The sequence below is a fragment of the Salvelinus fontinalis genome, chromosome 29 (genome assembly GCF_029448725.1).
Source record: "Salvelinus fontinalis isolate EN_2023a chromosome 29, ASM2944872v1, whole genome shotgun sequence".
In the NCBI taxonomy this organism is placed as follows: Eukaryota; Metazoa; Chordata; class Actinopteri; order Salmoniformes; family Salmonidae; genus Salvelinus; species Salvelinus fontinalis.
Window position 1 is genome coordinate 31,929,190 of NC_074693.1, and position 19,921 is coordinate 31,949,110.

The window sequence follows — 19,921 nt, forward strand, 5'->3', positions numbered from 1 at the left end:
GAATATGACTGTAGTAGAATGTGACTGTAGTATAAAGTGACTGTTGTAGAATGTGACTGCAGTATAATTTGACTATAGTTGAATGTGACTGGAGTAGAATATGACTGTAGTAGAATGTAGTAGAATGTGACTGTAGTAGAATTGAGTAGAATATGACTGTACTAGAGTGTGACTGTAGATTGTGACTGTAGTAGAATGTGACTTTAGTAGAATGTAGTAGAATGTGAATGTAGTAGAATATGACTGTAGTAGAATGTTATTGTCGTAGAATGTGAATGTAGTAGAATTAAGTAGAATATGACTGTAGTAGAATGTGACTGTAGTAGAATTAAGTAGAATATGACTGTAGTAGAATGTGACTGTAGTAGAATGTGACTGTAGTAGAATGTGAATGTAGTAGAATTAAGTAGAATATGACTGTAGAAGAAAATGACTGTAGTAGAATGTGACTGTAGAAGAATATGACCGTAGTAGAATGTGACTGTAGTAGAATATGACCGTAGTAGAATGTGACTGTAGTAGAATGTGAATGTAGTAGAATTAAGTAGAATATGACTGTAGTAGAGTGTGACTGTAGTAGAATGTGACTGTAGTAGATTGTGACTGTAGTAGAATGTGAATGTATTAGATTTGAGTAGAATATGACTAGTAGAATGTGACTGTAGTAAAATGTGACTGTAGTAGAATGTAGTAGAATGTTATTGTCGTAGAATATGACCGTAGTAGAGTGTGAGTGTAGTAGATGATGATTGTAGTTGACTTTGAATGTAGTAGAATATAACTGTGGTAGAATGTGACTGTAGTAGAATGTGGTAGAATATGACTGTAGTAGAGTGTGACTGTAGTATAATATGACTGTAGTACAATATGACTGTAGTAGAAGGTGACTGTAGTATAATGTCACTGTAGTAGAATGTGACTGTTGTAGAATGTGACTGTTGTAGAATGTGACTGCAGTATAATTTGACTGTAGTTGAATGTGACTGGAGTAGAATATGACTGTAGTAGAATGTAGTAGAATGTGACTGTAGTATATATGAATGTAGTGGAATGTGACTTTAGAAAAATGTAGTAGAATGTGACTGTAGTAGAATATGACTGTTGTAGAATATGACTGTAGTACAGTGTGACTGTAGTAGAATATGAGTGTAGTAGAATGTGAATGTCGTATAATTTGACTGTCGTAGAATGTAGTAGAATGTGACTGTAGTAGAATATGACTGTAGTGGAATTTAGTAGAATGTGACTGTAGTAGAATGTGACTGTAGTAGAATGTTATTGTCGTAGAATGTGACTGTAGTAGAATGTGACTGTAATAGAATGTGAATGTAGTAGAATTAAGTAGAATGTGACTGTCGTAGAATGTGACTGTAGTAGAATGTGGTAGAATGTGACTGTAGTAGAATATGACTGTTGTAGAATATGACTGTAGTACAATATGACTGTAGTAGAATGTGACTGTAGTAGAATGTGACTGTAGTAGAGTGTGACTGTAGTCTAAAGTGACTGTTGTAGAATATGACTGCAGTATAATTTGACTGTAGTTGAATGTGACTGGAGTAGAATATGACTGTAGTAGATTGTAGTAGAATGTGACTGTAGTGGAATATGACTGTAGAAAAATGCAGTAGAATGTGACTGTAGTAGAATTTGACAAGTGGAGTGTGACTGTAGTAGAATATGAGTGTGGTACAATATGACTGTAGTAGAAGGTGACTGTAGTAGAATGTGACTGTTGTAGAATGTGACTGTAATAGAATGTGTATGTAGTAGAATTAAGTAGAATATGACTGTAGTAGAATGCGACTGTAGGAGAATGTGAATATAGTAGAATTGAGTAGAATTTCACTGTAGTAGGATATGAATGTAATATAATGTGACTGTAGTAGAATGTAGTAGAATGTTTTTGTCGTTGAATATGACCGCAGTAGAATTTGACTGTAGTAGAATGTGACTGTATTAGAATTAAGTAGAATATGACTGTAGTAGAATGTGACTGTAGTAGAGTGTGACTGTAGCAGGATGTGAATGTAGTAGAATTAAGCAGAATATGACTGTAGAAGAAAATGGCTGTAGTAGAATGTGACTGTGGAAGAATATGACCGTAGTAGAATGTAAATGTAATAGAATTAGGTAGAATAAGAATATGTAGTAGTGTGACTGTAGTAGAATGTGACTGTAGTAGATTGTGACTGTAGTAGATTGTGACTTTAGTAGAATGTGAATGTAGTAGATTTGAGTAGAATATGACTGTAGTAGAATGTGACTGTAGTAGAATGTGACAGAACGGGGGGCTTGTTCTGTGTCCGTTATTCTGACTGACTGCATTCTAGAATATGACTGTTGTAGAATGTGACTGTAGTATAATTTGACTGGAGTAGAATGTGACTGGAGTAGAATATGACTGTAGTAGAATGTGAATGTCGTCAAATGTGACTGTAATAGAATGTAGTAGAATGTTCTTGTTGTAGAATATGACTGTAGTAGAGTGTGAGTGTAGTAAAATATGACTGCACTAGAATATGACTGTAGTAGAGTGTGAATATGGTAGAATGTGACTGCAGTAGAATGTGACTGTAGTAGAGTGTGAATGTAGTAGAATGTGACTGTAGTAGAATGTGACTGTGGTAGAATGTGACTGTAGTAGAATGTAAATGTAATAGAATTAGGTAGAATAAGAATATGTAGTAGTGTGACTGTAGTAGAATGTGACTGTAGTAGATCGTGACTGTAGTAGATTGTGACTGTAGTAGAATGTGAATGTAGTAGATTTGAGTAGAATATGACTGTAGTAGAATGTGACTGTAGTAGAATGTGACAGAACGGGGGGCTTGTTCTGTGTCCGTCATTCTGACTGACTGACTACATTCTAGAATATGACTGTTGTAGAATGTGACTGTAGTATAATTTGACTGTAGTAGAATGTGACTGGAGTAGAATATGACTGTAGTAGAATGTGAATGTCGTCAAATGTGACTGTAATAGAATGTAGTAGAATGTTCTTGTTGTAGAATATGACTGTAGTAGAGTGTGAGTGTAGTAAAATATGACTGCACTAGAATATGACTGTAGTAGAGTGTGAATATGGTAGAATGTGACTGCAGTAGAATGTGACTGTAGTAGAGGGTGACTGCAGTAGAATGTGACTGTAGTAGAATGTGACTGTGGTAGAATGTGACTGTAGTAGAATGTGGTAGAATATGACTGTAGTAGAGTGTGACTGTAGTATAATATGACTGTAGTACAATATGACTGTAGTAGAAGGTGACTGTAGTATAATGTCACTATAGTAGAGTGTGACTGTAGTAGAATGTGACTGTTGTAGAATGTGACTGCAGTATAATTTGACTGTAGTTGAATGTGACTGGAGTAGAATATGACTGTAGTATAATGTAGTAGAATGTGACTATAGTATATATGAATGTACTGGAATGTGACTTTAGAAAAATGTAGTAGAATGTGACTGTAGTAGAATATGACTGTTGTAGAATATGACTGTAGTACAGTGTGACTGTAGTAGAATATGAGTGTAGTAGAATGTGAATGTCGTATAATTTGACTGTCGTAGAATGTAGTAGAATGTGACTGTTTTAGAATATGACTGTAGTGGAATTTAGTAGAATGTGACTGTAGTAGAATGTGACTGTAGTAGAATGTTATTGTCGTAGAATGTGACTGTAGTAGAATGTGACTGTAATAGAATGTGAATGTAGTAGAATTAAGTAGAATGTGACTGTAGTAGAATGTGACTGTAGTAGAATGGGACTGTAGTAGAATGTGAATATAGTAGAATTGAGTAGAATATGACTGTAGTAGGATATGACTGTAGTAGAATGTGACTAGTAGAATGTAGTAGAATGTTTTTGTTGTAGAATATGACCGTAGTAGAATGTGACTGTAGTAGAATTAAGTAGAATATGACTGTAGTAGAATGTGACTGTAGTAGAGTGTGACTGTAGTAGAATGTGAATGTAGTAGAATTAAGTGGAATATGACTGTAGAAGAAAATGACTGTAGTAGATTGCAACTGTAGTAGAATGTGAATGTAGTAGAATTAAGAAGAATATGACTGTAAAAGAAAATGACTGTAGTAGAATGTGATTGTAGCAGAATATGACCGTAGTAGAATGTGACTGTAGTAGAATGTTAATGTAGTAGAATTAAGTAGAATATGACTGTAGTAGAGTGTGACTGTAGTAGAATGTGACTGTAGTAGAATGTGACTGTAGTAGATTGTGACTGTAGTAGAATGTGAGTGTATTAGATTTGAGTAGAATACGACTGTAGTAGAATGTGACTGTAGTAAAATGTGACAGTAGTAGAATGTTATTGTCGTAGAATATGAACTTGGTAGACTGTAGTAGAATGTGACTGTAGTAGAATGTGGTAGAATGTGACTGTAGTAGAATATGACTGTTGTAGAATATGACTGTAGTACAATATGACTGTAGTAGAATGTGACTGTAGTAGAATGTGACTGTAGTAGAGTGTGACTGTAGTATAAAGTGACTGTTGTAGAATATGACTGCAGTATAATTTGACTGTAGTTGAATGTGACTGGAGTAGAATATGACTGTGGTAGAATGTAGTAGAATGTGACTGTAGTATATATGACTGTAGTGGAATTTGACTGTAGAAAAATGCAGTAGAATGTGACTGTAGTAGAATTTGACAAGTGGAGTGTGACTGTAGTAGAATATGAGTGTAGTACAATATGACTGTAGTAGAAGGTGACTGTAGTAGAATGTGACTGTTGTAGAATGTGACTGTAATAGAATGTGTATGTAGTAGAATTAAGTAGAATATGACTGTAGTAGAATGCGACTGTAGGAGAATGTGAATATAGTAGAATTGAGTAGAATTTGACTGTAGCAGGATATGAATGTAATATAATGTGACTGTAGTAGAATGTAGTAGAATGTTTTTGTCGTAGAATATGACCGCAGTAGAATGTGACTGTAGTAGAATGTGACTGTATTAGAATTAAGTAGAATATGACTGTAGTAGAATGTGACTAGTAGAGTGTGACTGTAGCAGGATGTGAATGTAGTAGAATTAAGCAGAATATGACTGTAGAAGAAAATGGCTGTAGTAGAATGTGACTGTGGAAGAATATGACCGTAGTAGAATGTAAATGTAATAGAATTAGGTAGAATAAGAATATGTAATAGTGTGACTGTAGTAGAATGTGACTGTAGTAGATCGTGACAGTAGTAGATTGTGACTGTAGTAGAATGTGAATGTAGTAGATTTGAGTAGAATATGACTGTAGTAGAATGTGACTGTAGTAGAATGTGACAGAACGGGGGGCTTGTTCTGTGTCCGTTATTCTGACTGACTGCATTCTAGAATATGACTGTTGTAGAATGTGACTGTAGTATAATTTGACTGGAGTAGAATGTGACTGTAGTAGAATGTGAATGTCGTCAAATGTGACTGTAATAGAATGTAGTAGAATGTTCTTGTTGTAGAATATGACTGTAGTAGAGTGTGAGTGTAGTAAAATATGACTGCACTAGAATATGACTGTAGTAGAGTGTGAATATGGTAGAATGTGACTGCAGTAGAATGTGACTGTAGTAGAGTGTGAATGTAGTAGAATGTGACTGTAGTAGAATGTGACTGCAGTAGAATATGACTGTCCTAGAGTGTGACTGTAGTAGAATGTGACTGTAGTAGAGTGTAGTAGAATATGACTGTAGTATAATGTGAATGTAGTAGAATGTGACTGTAGTAAAATGTGACTGTAGTAGAATGTGAATGTAGTAGAATCTGACTGTAGTAGAATGTGACTGCAGTAGAATTGAGTAGTATATGACTGTAGACGAATATGACTGTAGTAGAATGTGACTGTAGTAAAATGTAGTAGAATGTTACTGTAGTAGAATGTAGTAGAATGTTGTTATGACCGTAGTAGAGTGTGAGTGTAGTAAAATATGACTGTAGTAGACTGTGAGTGTAGTAAAATATAACTGTAGTAGACTGTGACTGTAGTAGCATATGACTGTAGTAGACTGTGAATGTAGTATAATGTGAATGTAGTAGAATGTGACTGTAGTAGAATGTGACTGTAGTAGAATATGACTGTAGTAGAAGGTGACTGTGGTAGAATGTGACTGTAGTAGAATGTAGTGGAATGTGACTGTAATAGAATATGACTGTCATGGAATTTAGTCAAATGTGACTGTAGTAGAATGTGACTGTAGTAGAGTGTGACTGTAGTAGAATACGACTGTAGGAGAATGTGAATATAGTAGAATTTAGTAGAATTTGACTGTAGTAGGATGTGACTGTAGTAGAATGTAGTAGAATGTTTTTGTCGTAGAATATGACCGTAGTAGAATGTGACTGTAGTAGAATGTGACTGTAGTAGAATTAAGTAGAACATGACTGTAGTAGAATGTGACTGTAGTAGAATGTGACTGTAGTAGAATGTGAATGTAGTAGAATGTAGTAGAATGTTATTGTTGTAGAATTTGACTGTAGTAGACTGTGAATGTAGTAGAATTTGACTGTAGAAGAATGTGACTGTAGTAGAATGTGACTGTAGTAGAATGTAGTAGAATGTGGCTGTTGTAGAATATGACTGTAGTAGAATACGACTGTAGTAGAATTTGACTGAAGTTGAATTTGACTGGAGTAGAATATGACTGTAGTAGAATATAGTAGAATGTGACTGTAGTAGAATATGACTGTAGTAGGATGTGACTGTAGTAGAATGTGACTGTAGTAGAATGTAGTAGAATGTTATGACCGTAGTAGAGTGTGAATATGACCGTAGTAGACTATGAGTGAATTCAAATATGACTGTAGTAGACTGTGACTGTAGTAGAATATGACTGTAGTAGACTGTGAATGTAGTAGAATGTGACTGTAGTAGAATGTGACTGTAGTAGAATATGACTGCAGTAGAATATGACTGTTGTAGAATGTGACTGTAGTATAATTTGACTGTAGTAGAATGTGACTGGAGTAGAATATGACTGTAGTAGAATATAGTAGAATGTGACTGTAGTAGAATGTGACTGTAGTAGAATGTTAATGTCGTCAAATGTGAGTGTAATAGAATGTGACTGTCGTATACTTTCTGTAGTAGAATGTAACTGTGGTAGAATTTAGAAGAATGTGAATGTAGTAGATTGTGACATCACTTTGGCATCCACAATGACATCAGAAGAGTTTATCTTCTCCCCCGGCACCTACAGTTTTTCATTGGCTGAACATTTCTGAAAGCACGGACAATAAAACACATTTTTGATAGTTCTTCAAATTGATGAGTTTCTTTGAGCCTTAATGTGTAAGAGTGCATGAATCACTCTGGCTGACTGTGTTCATCGACAGATTGTATCCTCCTCTTCGAAAGTATCTCTCTAAATCCCTCAGCCTCCGCACCTCTTTGATTCAGAGGAGTTGGGTTAAATGCGGAAGACACATTTCGTTTGAATGCATTCAGCTGACTAGTTATTCCCCTTTCCCTTTCTTTTTCTGTATTTCACCCCCACTAACCATGTCTTTATTCTTCTCCCTTTCTCTCTCTCGCTCTCGCTCTCTCTCTCTCTCTCTCTCTCTCCCCCTCCTGTCCTCTCTCATCTCTCCCTCTCTCTCTTTTCTCCCACCCTCTCCCCCTCCTGCTCTTCTCTCCCTCTCTCTCTTCTCTCCCACCCTCTCCCCCTCCTGCTCTTCTCTCTCTCTTCTCTCTCTCTTCTCTCCCACCCTCTCCCCCTCCTGCTCTTCTCTCTCTCTCTTCTCTCCCTCTCTCTCTTCTCTCCCACCCTCTCCCCCTCCTGCTCTTCTCTCTCTCTTCTCTCCCTCTCTCTCTTCTCTCCCACCCTCTCCCCCTCCTGCTCTTCTCTCTCTCTTCTCTCCCTCTCTCTTCTCTCCCACCCTCTCCCCCTCCTGCTCTTCTCTCTCTCTGTGCTTAGACAGCAGTAATAAAACAGTAAGGGGGAAGCCAGCTACTATCTGATTGGGTTAGAGTTCTGAATACCTCAAACCATCCACCCCATCCTCCTCATCCCCTCTTCCTCCCCCCTCCGCTCCATTCCTTTAACAAGGGACATTATCTGCCATCCCGTCCCATGCATTAGCTGACTGGGAGGAGGAGATGAGAAGAGGAGGAAAGGAGAGGAGGGGAAGGTGCGTCACTACTGCAGCCTGTATCATACCTGCCCCCCCCCCCTCCCTCCCTCCCTGAGCAGCAGTCAGATAGCACCCATTACTGTCAGCCTTGTATGCTCCTAATTGGCCCTGATAGAAGCCTGTCTCCCCGGAGGGAGGGCCCACAGATTCAATTAAGAACCCTGATTGGGCGCTGTAAATATTTAAGGCAAGGGACTGAAAAGTGGTTGACTCACCAAGGAGGTCCCCACGGGATAAAAACTGGTTGAATCAGCATTGTTTCCACGTCATTTAAACCCCCAAATGTATGTGATGACGTTGAATCAATGTGGAAAACTGATTGTTTTGCAAAAAGTCATCAACGTCAGGGCATCTCATTTTTTTCCACCCAACTTTTAACCTGAATCCAATGGCATGGTGAAATGTTTTGCTGATTTCACGTTGAATTCACGTTAGATTTACCAAATGTAAATCAAAACTAGATGTTGAACTGACGTTTGTGCCCAGTGGGTCTACACTTCCTGGAAAAGTTACAAAAAACAACGTCAGATAGAACAAGAGGGTAAGGTGAAGGACATTTCTCCATACCCTCACATCATCTTCACACATTTGTTCTCTAAAGGGTTGACTTACTATAACTTCAGTCAGTGGAGCGTCCTATAAGTGTGAATGTGTGCCTGTGTGCATGTGGGTGTGTATGTGTGTGTCTGTGTCTGTGTGTGTCTCAGTTAATCCCAGGCTTTCCTCTTCATCCGTCCTTCTCTCCCGCTCCACTCAGATTAACTAACACTGGGCCTGCAGTCTGCTCTTTCTGCTCACAACCACAATCCCTAGAGTACAGGGGGAGAGAGGGAGGGAGGGAGAGAGAGAGGGGGGGTAGGGAAGGAGGGTGCGGGTAGAGGCTAAGGGGGGAAAGAAAGAGGGAGGGGTCGGGAGGGTGGGATGGATGGATGGATGGAGTGACTAAGGGGGGGAGGAGAGAGGGAGGGGGAGGGATGGAGTGTGGGTGGGAAAGAGAGGCTGAAGGGGAAGAAGAGAGGGAGGGGGAGAGAGAGCTCATACTGCTCAGGAAAGAAACAAACAAAGTAGACAGACAGATAAGTCCCGTTTATACCTGGTGCTAACATGGGTCCTTTCTCCTGATCTTGTCCACATTCTGAATGTGCCCACATTTCCAGAAATGTATTTACACATGGTATCAAAATGTGTCTGTTATCTGTCCACTGTGTCTGCATTGTGACCAGATTTCCTGGTCCCTTCCTTTATGCAAATTATTTCACAGCAATTCTTTTAAAATATTATTTATTTATTGTAAGACAAATTCATGGCTAGTCAACGGTTCCACTTGTCAATGATTTAAGAGGGAGGAATAATGATGTCTAGATCTGTCTACACATGTAAGATATCCAGACACAATGTGTGTCTGACTACCACTGGAGGTGGGTATGGTGATCTGATCCCAATCGACCACAACATGTCTTTTGATTGTCTACACCCATCTGAAAATGTGGTCACAATCAGAATTTGGACAAGATCGCATGTTAGAACCAGGTATAAACGGGGCTGTAGGAAGGAATAGAGAGAGAGGATGAGATCAAAGAGAGTGTGTGTCGTCAGTGTGCAGAAAAGAAAAGATGTCCCAGGTCGAGTTATTATAAATATCATTGTTCTGCTGGAATGACTTTGTAGAGCGTGTCTATGGAGATGATTCAGTTCTCAGAAGGGTATAGGATGGCCCAATGTGGCTCATAAAACATTGAGTTTTATCTATTGGATTTATGGAGTCTATCTTGCAGTGAACAGCAATAGAAAATGTGGTGTTTAGTGAGCAAACATTCATTTGAATAACCAACATCTGTGGTCTTTCTGATATCCCTGTGTCTACAAAAGAGGCTTTGTCTGAATCCAGTGTGTCCGTGTGTGTGTGTGTGTGTGTGTGTGTGTGTGTGTGTGTGTGTGTGTGTGTGTGTGTGTGTGTGTGTGTGTGTGTGTGTGTGTGTGTGTGTGTGTGTGTGTGTGTGTGTGTGTGTGTCTCTATACACTGAGGGAACAAAATTATAAACGCAACATGTAAAGTGTTGGTGCCATGTTTCATGAGCTGAAATAAAAGATCCCAGAAATGTTCCATACGCACAAAAAGCTTATTTCTCAAAAATGTTTTGCACAAATTTGTTTACATCCCTGTTAGTGAGCATTTCTCCTTTGGCAAGATAATCCATCCACCTGACGGGTGTGCCATATCGAGAAGCTGATTAAACAGCATGATCATTACATAGTTGCACCTTGTGCTGGGGACAATGAAAGGCCTCTCAGAGTTGTCACACAACACAATGCCACAGATGTCTCAAGTTTTGAGGGAGCGTACAACTGGCATGCTGACTGTAGGAATGTCCATCAGAGATGGGTCAGCAAATGGAATGTTAATTTCTCTATGATAAGCCACCTCCAACATCGTTTTAGAGATTTTGGCAGTACGCTCAACTAGCCTCACAACCGCAGACCACATGTAACAACCGCAGACCACATCCGGCTTCTTCACCTACAGGATCGTCTGAGACCAGCCACCTGGACATCTGATGAAACTGAGGAGTATTTCTGTATGTAATAAAGCCCTTTTGCTGTGAAGAACTCATTCTGATTGGCTGGGCCTGGCTCCCCAGTAGGTGGGCCTGGCTCCCAAGTGGCCCACCAGTGGCTGCGCTCGTGCCCAGTAATGTGAAATCCATAGATTAGGGCCAAATGTATTTATTTCAAGTGACTGATTTCCTTATGTGAACTGTAACTCAGTAAAATTGTTGAAATTGATTCGTTTACATTTTTGTTCAGTATATATGCGTTGGGGACATGTCTTAATGCGCTGATACTCAGTCTATTGGCTTGTTGACACTTTGGGGTCAGCGTGATGCTGCTGGAATGGCGCGTGTGACAGAGTGGAACTCTTTATTATCCCCCTGTAATGGTCTCATCGCTGAAGGCTTTCTTCTCTTCCATCTCTCCCTCCCTTCCTCCTTCTCTCTACTATCCTCCTCTCTCTCCATCATTCTTTACCCTTTTCTGTCTCTTCCCGCCTTTCTCTCTCCCTCCCTTTCTTCGTTTTCCACTGCTATGTCCTCCTCACCCCATCTTTCTTTCCCCTCAACCCCTGATATTTATTACAGATCCTTTCATCTTCCTACTGTTTCTCTTCATGAGTCTCTCCATCTCTACCTTTTTCCATTTCTCTCTCTCTCTCCATCTCTACCTTTTTCCATTTCTCTCTCTCTCCATCTCTACCTTTTTCCATTTCTCTCTCTCTCCATCTCTACCTTTTTCCATTTCTCTCTCTCTCCATCTCTACCTTTTTCCATTTCTCTCTCTCTCCATCTCTACCTTTTTCAATTTCTCTCTCTCTCCATCTCTACCTTTTTCCATTTCTCTCTCTCTCCATCTCTACCTTTTTCCATTTCTCTCTCTCTCCATCTCTACCTTTTTCCATTTCTCTCTCTCTCCATCTCTACCTTTTTCCATTTCTCTCTCTCTCCATCTCTACCTTTTTCCATTTCTCTCTCTCTCCATCTCTACCTTTTTCCATTTCTCTCTCTGTCCATCTCTACCTTTTTCAATTTCTCTCTCTCTCCATCTCTACCTTTTTCCATTTCTCTCTCTCCATCTCTACCTTTTTCCATTTCTCTCTCTCCATCTCTACCTTTTTCCATTTCTCTCTCTCTCCATCTCTACCTTTTTCCATTTCTCTCTCTCCATCTCTACCTTTTTCAATTTCTCTCTCTCTCCATCTCTACCTTTTTCCATTTCTCTCTCTCTCCATCTCTACCTTTTTCCATTTCTCTCTCTCCATCTCTACCTTTTTCCATTTCTCTCTCTGTCCATCTCTATCTTTTTCCATTTCTCTCTCTCTCCATCTCTACCTTTTTCCATTTCTCTCTCTCTCTCTCCATCTCTATCTTTTTCAATTTCTCTCTCTCTCCATCTCTACCTTTTTCCATTTCTCTCTCTCCATCTCTACCTTTTTCCATTTCTCTCTCTGTCCATCTCTACCTTTTTCCATTTCTCTCTCTGTCCATCTCTACCTTTTTCCATTTCTCTCTCTCTCCATCTCTACCTTTATTCCATTTTTCTCTCTGTCCATCTCTACCGTTTTCCATTTCTCTCTCTCCATCTCTACCTTTTCCATTTCTCTCTGTCCATCTCTACTGTTTTCCATTTCTCTCTCTCCATCTCTACCTTTTTCCATTTCTCTCTCCATCTCTACCTTTTTCCATTTCTCTCTCTCCATCTCTACCTTTTTCCATGTCTCTCTCTCTCCATCTCTACCTTTTTCCATTTCTCTCTCTGTCCATCTCTACCGTTTTCCATTTCTCTCTCTCCATCTCTACCTTTTTCCATTTCTCTCTCTCTCCATTTCTACCTTTTTCCATTTCTCTCTCTCCATCTCTACCTTTTTCTATTTCTCTCCCTCTCAATCTCTACATTTTTCCATTTCTCTCTCTCATCTCTACCCTTTTCCATTGCTCTCTCTCTCCATCTCTACCTTTTTCCATTGCTCTCTCTTTCCATCTCTCCATTTTTCCATTTCTCTCTCTCTCCATCTCTACCTTTTTCCATTTCTATCTCCTCGTTTCTATTTTCCCATCCTCATCTCTCATTCCAATATACTGGACGTCTCCCTCTCTGTCTCCACATCTCTCCGTCTCTTTTCCACAATACAGTACTCGTTCTTCTGTTCGTCACCATTCCCTGCTTTCTGAGTCTATGATTCTCCTCCATTTCATTTCTTCATTTCTCTTCTCCACTTTGGACCATGTCTCAATTTACCTCTCCACCTCCATATTTCTTTCTATTCAGACTGACACTCCTCTTCTCTCTACTCAATACTTTCAATTTGCTCTCCTCTTCTTTAATCTTCCACTCCATTCATCCCTTGGTTTTAGAATCATCTCTCTCCTCCACCACCTCCTCTTCCCCCCATCACTCTACTAGTTTGAGAAACAGGGTTATTCTCTGAGAAGGCTGCAATAAGACTGTGTGTGTGTGTGTGTGTTTACCTGCACGGTAAGTTTTTATGTGTTGAATCATTTAATGTCTTGCTATTTTGAATGATTGGGTTTTGTGTAATGGTTGTAAAACAACATCTTTGCATATTTCATGTCAGCAACAGAGCGACAGCAATTGAAATGCTCTGCCGCCCTTAACTTCTACTGTAATCTCTCCATTGACGTACACACACACACACACACACACACACACACACACACACACACACACACACACACACACACACACACACACACACACACACACACACACACAGCGTAACTGGCACTGGTCTCTATCACGTGGTCATTGCATCTCCGCCATCTCTCGTGGACTCTATTTGCTGAAGCTGGCAGACATAAATTACATCTGCTCACTCCCCATGCAGCACTATGGCAAAGTGCATTAAATAACTTATTCACTGCAAATTGGAGAATAGATACACAAGGTAAACAGAGAACGGCTGCGAGTGTGTGCGCTTGTGTGTGTGTGTGTGTGCGACAGAGTGAGAGCGAGAGAGTACATGTTTGTCACTGCAGTACTTCATATGCACGTCTCCCTCTTTCTCCCAGTTGCGCTCTCTCTCACCTGTTCATTTGTTGGAGTTTGACAGCTCTCATTATTGCCTTGGCAGTAGCTCAGCTTGTCCTCCCAGAATTTGAAAAGAGAGACCGAGATCGAGAACGCAGAGTGAGAGTGTTAGAGAGAGAGAGAAAGAGATGTAGATGAAGGAGGGAGAGAGAGGGAAGTAGATGGAGGGAGAGTGAACGAGAGAGACCCCTTGGCCTTGTAGCATAATTGAAAGCACTCGACAATTACCGTGAAGTGCAACACCATCTGACAGACGTAGTGACATTGAGATGTGTTTATAGAGAACCATACAGACAGCATTCAATGACGGGAGGCTAAAATGGTGAACAACTAACATATCAAGCCCAGAATCACTAATGACACGGTCATACTAACATATCAAGCCCAGAATCAATGATGACACGGTCATACTAACATATCAAGCCCAGAATCACTGATGACACGGTCATACTAACATATCAAGCCCAGAATCACTGATGACACGGTCATACTAACATATCAAGCCCAGAATCACTGATGACACGGTCATACTAACATATCAAGCCCAGAATCACTGATGACACGGTCATACTAACATATCAAGCCCAGAATCACTGATGACACGGTCATACTAACATATTAAGCCCAGAATCACTGATGACACGGTCATACTAACATATCAAGCCCAGAATCACTGTTGACACGGTCATACTAACATATCAAGCCCAGAATCACTGATGACACGGTCATACTAACATATCAAGCCCAGAATCACTGATGACACGGTCATACTAACATATTAAGCCCAGAATCACTGATGACACGGTCATACTAACATATCAAGCCCAGAATCACTGTTGACACGGTCATACTAACATATCAAGCCCAGAATCACTGATGACACGGTCATACTAACATATCAAGCCCAGAATCACTGATGACACGGTCATACTAACATATTAAGCCCAGAATCACTGACGACACGGTCATACTAACATATCAAGCCCAGAATCACTGATGACACGGTCATACTAACATATCAAGCCCAGAATCACTGATGACACGGTCATACTAACATATCAAGCCCAGAATCACTGATGACACGGTCATACTAACATATCAAGCCCAGAATCACTGATGACACGATCATACAAGTCTGTTTAATTAAATTCAGGTTTGTGGTATATCGTTGTGTACATTTACATTTACATTTAAGTCATTTAGCAGACGCTCTTATCCAGAGCGACTTACAAATTGGTGCATTCACCTTATGACATCCAGTGGAACAGCCACTTTACAATAGTGCATCAGATCTTTTAAGGGGGGGGGGGGGGGGGGGGGGGGGGGCAGAAGGATTGCTTTATCCTAGGTATTCCTTGAAGAGGTGGGGTTTCAGGTGTCTCCGGAAGGTGGTGATTGACTCCGCTGTCCTGGCGTCGTGAGGGAGTTTGTTCCACCATTGGGGTGCCAGAGCAGCGAACAGTTTTGACTGGGCTGAGCGGGAACTGTACTTCCTCAGTGGTAGGGAGGCGAGCAGGCCAGAGGTGGATGAACGCAGTGCCCTTGTTTGGGTGTAGGGCCTGATCAGAGCCTGAAGGTACTGAGGTGCCGTTCCCCTCACAGCTCCGTAGGCAAGCACCATGGTCTTGTAGCGGATGCGAGCTTCAACTGGAAGCCAGTGGAGAGAGCGGAGGAGCGGGGTGACGTGAGAGAACTTGGGAAGGTTGAACACCAGACGGGCTGCGGCGTTCTGGATGAGTTGTAGGGGTTTAATGGCACAGGCAGGGAGCCCAGCCAGCAGCGAGTTGCAGTAATCCAGACGGGAGATGACAAGTGCCTGGATTAGGACCTGCGCCGCTTCCTGTGTGAGGCAGGGTCGTACTCTGCGGATGTTGTAGAGCATGAACCTACAGGAACGGGCCACCGCCTTGATGTTGGTGGAGAACGACAGGGTGTTGTCCAGGATCACGCCAAGGTTCTTAGCGCTCTGGGAGGAGGACACAATGGAGTTGTCAACCGTGATGGCGAGATCATGGAACGGACAGTCCTTCCCCGGGAGGAAGAGCAGCTCCGTCTTGCCGAGGTTCAGCTTGAGGTGGTGATCCGTCATCCACACTGATATGTCTGCCAGACATGCAGAGATGCGATTCGCCACCTGGTCATCAGAAGGGGGAAAGGAGAAGATTAATTGTGTGTCGTCTGCATAGCAATGATAGGAGAGACCATGTGAGGTTATGACAGAGCCAAGTGACTTGGTGTATAGCGAGAATAGGAGAGGGCCTAGAACAGAGCCCTGGGGGACACCAGTGGTGAGAGCGCGTGGTGAGGAGACAGATTCTCGCCACGCCACCTGGTAGGAGCGACCTGTCAGGTAGGACGCAATCCAAGCGTGGGCCGCGCCGGAGATGCCCAACTCGGAGAGGGTGGAGAGGAGGATCTGATGGTTCACAGTATCGAAGGCAGCCGATAGGTCTAGAAGGATGAGAGCAGAGGAGAGAGAGTTAGCTTTAGCAGTGCGGAGCGCCTCCGTGATACAGAGAAGAGCAGTCTCAGTTGAGTGACTAGTCTTGAAACCTGACTGATTTGGATCAAGAAGGTCATTCTGAGAGAGATAGCAGGAGAGCTGGCCAAGGACGGCACGTTCAAGAGTTTTGGAGAGAAAAGAAAGAAGGGATACTGGTCTGTAGTTGTTGACATCGGAGGGATCGAGTGTAGGTTTTTTCAGAAGGGGTGCAACTCTCGCTCTCTTGAAGACGGAAGGGACGTAGCCAGCGGTCAAGGATGAGTTGATGAGCGAGGTGAGGTAAGGTAGAAGGTCTCCGGAAATGGTCTGGAGAAGAGAGGAGGGGATAGGGTCAAGCGGGCAGGTTGTTGGGCGGCCGGCCGTCACAAGACGCGAGATTTCATCTGGAGAGAGAGGGGAGAAAGAGGTCAAAGCACAGGGTTGGGCAGTGTGAGCAGAACCAGCGGTGTCGTTTGACTTAGCGAACGAGGATCGGATGTCGTCGACCTTCTTTTCAAAATGGTTGACGAAGTCGTCTGCAGAGAGGGAGGAGGGGGGGGGAGGGGGAGGAGGATTCAGGAGGGAGGAGAAGGTGGCAAAGAGCTTCCTAGGGTTAGAGGCAGATGCTTGGAATTTAGAGTGGTAGAAAGTGGCTTTAGCAGCAGAGACAGAAGAGGAAAATGTAGAGAGGAGGGAGTGAAAGGATGCCAGGTCCGCAGGGAGGCGAGTTTTCCTCCATTTCCGCTCGGCTGCCCGGAGCCCTGTTCTGTGAGCTCGCAATGAGTCGTCGAGCCACGGAGCGGGAGGGGAGGACCGAGCCGGCCTGGAGGATAGGGGACATAGAGAGTCAAAGGATGCAGAAAGGGAGGAGAGGAGGGTTGAGGAGGCAGAATCAGGAGATAGGTTGGAGAAGGTTTGGGCAGAGGGAAGAGATGATAGGATGGAAGAGGAGAGAGTAGCGGGGGAGAGAGAGCGGAGGTTGGGACGGCGCGATACCATCCGAGTAGGGGCAGTGTGGGAAGTGTTGGATGAGAGCGAGAGGGAGAAGGATACAAGGTAGTGGTCGGAGACTTGGAGGGGAGTTGCAATGAGGTTAGTGGAAGAACAGCATCTAGTAAAGATGAGGTCAAGCGTATTGCCTGCCTTGTGAGTAGGGGGGGAAGGTGAGAGGGTGAGGTCAAAAGAGGAGAGGAGTGGAAAGAAGGAGGCAGAGAGGAATGAGTCAAAGGTAGACATGGGGAGGTTAAAGTCACCCAGAACTGTGAGAGGTGAGCCGTCCTCAGGAAAGGAGCTTATCAAGGCATCAAGCTCATTGATGAACTCTCCAAGGGAACCTGGAGGGCGATAAATGATAAGGATGTTAAGCTTGAAAGGGCTGGTAACTGTGACAGCATGGAATTCAAAGGAGGCGATAGACAGATGGGTAAGGGGAGAAAGAGAGAATGACCACTTGGGAGAGATGAGGATCCCGGTGCCACCACCCCGCTGACCAGAAGGTCTCGGGGTGTGCGAGAACACGTGGGCAGACGAAGAGAGAGCAGTAGGAGTAGCAGTGTTATCTGTGGTGAGCCATGTTTCCGTCAGTGCCAGGAAGTCGAGGGACTGGAGGGACGCATAGGCTGAGATGAGCTCTGCCTTGTTGGCCGCAGATCGGCAGTTCCAGAGGCTACCGGAGACCTGGAACTCCACGTGGGTCGTGCGGGCTGGGACCACCAGGTTAGGGTGGGCGCGGCCACGCGGTGTGAAGCGTTTGTATGGTCTGTGCAGAGAGGAGAGAACAGGGATAGACAGACACATGGTTGACAGGCTACAGAAGAGGCTACGCTAATGCAAAGGAGATTAGAATGACAAGTGGGCTACACGTCTCGAATGTTCAGAAAGTTAAGCTTACGTTGCAAAAAAATAAGAATAAAATACAAGATCTTATTGACTAAAATGATATAGTACTGCTGGCTGGTGAAGTAGCCTGGCTAGCAGTGGCTACGTTGTTGAAAGTGAAGCTGGCTAGGTAACCTCGACAATTTCACTAAATTTCTCTAAACTACACAATTATCATGGATACAAGGACAGGAAAGACAACTAGCTAACACTACGCTAATCAAGTCGTTCCGTTGTAATGTAAGTTTCTACAGTGCTGCTATTCGGTAGAAGTTGGCTAGCTAGCAGTGTTGGCTAGGTAGGAGGACGGCAGCGCGGCAGGCGAAAAATAGCTGGCTAGCTAACCGATAATTACTCAAAGCTACACAATTATCTTAGATAAAAAGATAGCAAAGAAAACTATGTAGCTAGCTAACACTACACAAGTCAAGTCGTTCCGTTGTAATGTAATCGTTTCTACAGTGCTGCTAATCGGTGGCTAGCTGGCTAGCTAGCAGGGTTGACTACGTTACGTTAGGGCGAGAATACCTGGCTAGCGAACCTCAGCGAACCTTGATAACTACACAATTATCACCGATACAAAGACGGCTATGTAGCCAGCTAAGTAGCTAGCTAAGATCGAACAAATACAAATCAAAGATAGCAAAGACAACTGTGTAGTCAGCCAACACTACACTGATCAAGTCGTTCCGTTGTAATGCACTCGTTTCTACAATGCTGCTATTCGGTGGCAAGCTGGCTAGCTAGCAGTGTTGGCTACGTTGCGTTACGTTAGGGCGAAAATAGCTGGCTGGCGAACCTCAATAACTACACAATTATGTTTGATGCAAAGACGGCTATGTAGCTAGCTAAGATCAAACAAATCAAACCGTTGTACTGTAGTGAAAATGAAAATCAGACCGTTGTACTATAATGAAATGTAATGAAAAGTTTATACTACTATTCGGTAGACGGTGGACGTTTGCTAGCTGCTGGGCAGATAGCAGTGTGGACTACGATAGACGACGGAATACGATAATTACGCAATTATCTTTTATACACAGACGGCTAAGTAGCTAGCTAAGAAGAAATTGCTAAGGTTAGACAAATTAAACCGTTGTACTATAATGAAATGTAATGAAAATGAAATGAAAAGTTATACTACCTGCAGAGCGAATGCAAATGCGACCGCTCGCTCCAAACCGGATGTCATTTTGTAATGCTCAGCTATTGTTACAGGTAGTTAAATTCAGGGCATGGAGGCCAAAATGAGTCTGTTATTTTAATGAACAAAGTGGTTGTTCGATAGTGTGGTTAATGGTTGTAGTGTGGTTATCAGTGTAACGACTGGCTGTGTGTGTTAGTGGAGTCGGGTTGATTGAGTTAGGTGTGGGGGAAGCTGAGACAACTGTGAAAGGGTAAGGAGATTTTTGTGATCCTTACCTCCATAAACACGCACACACAAAGCTTTATTGATTATGAGGAGTCCTTCATCCTTTCAGGTTATTAAATTATTGATCAGAAAAATATACTTTTAATGGAATCCAAATGCCATGGTGTGTGTGTGTGTGTGTGTGTGTGTGTGTGTGTGTGTGTGTGTGTGTGTGTGTGTGTGTGTGTGTGTGCGCGTGTTTCCATCCACAGTTAAGCTCCCTCTTCCATCCCCATGTTCACTGTCCTTTTCCCCTTCATCATCTTTCTATCCTCTCTCTCTCTCTCTCTCACACACACACACACACACACACACACACACACACACACACACACACACACACACACACACACACACACACACACACACACACACACACACACACACACACACACACACACACACACACA

At 42.4% G+C, this 19,921-nt stretch overlaps 1 protein-coding gene across 1 annotated transcript in view; it reads right to left on the bottom strand.

The window, feature by feature from the left end:
- LOC129827283 (uncharacterized) overlaps nt 1-19,921 on the bottom strand; it is a 28,413-nt gene that overhangs the window by 7,311 nt on the left and 1,181 nt on the right. The gene's annotated exons all lie outside the window — the stretch shown is intronic.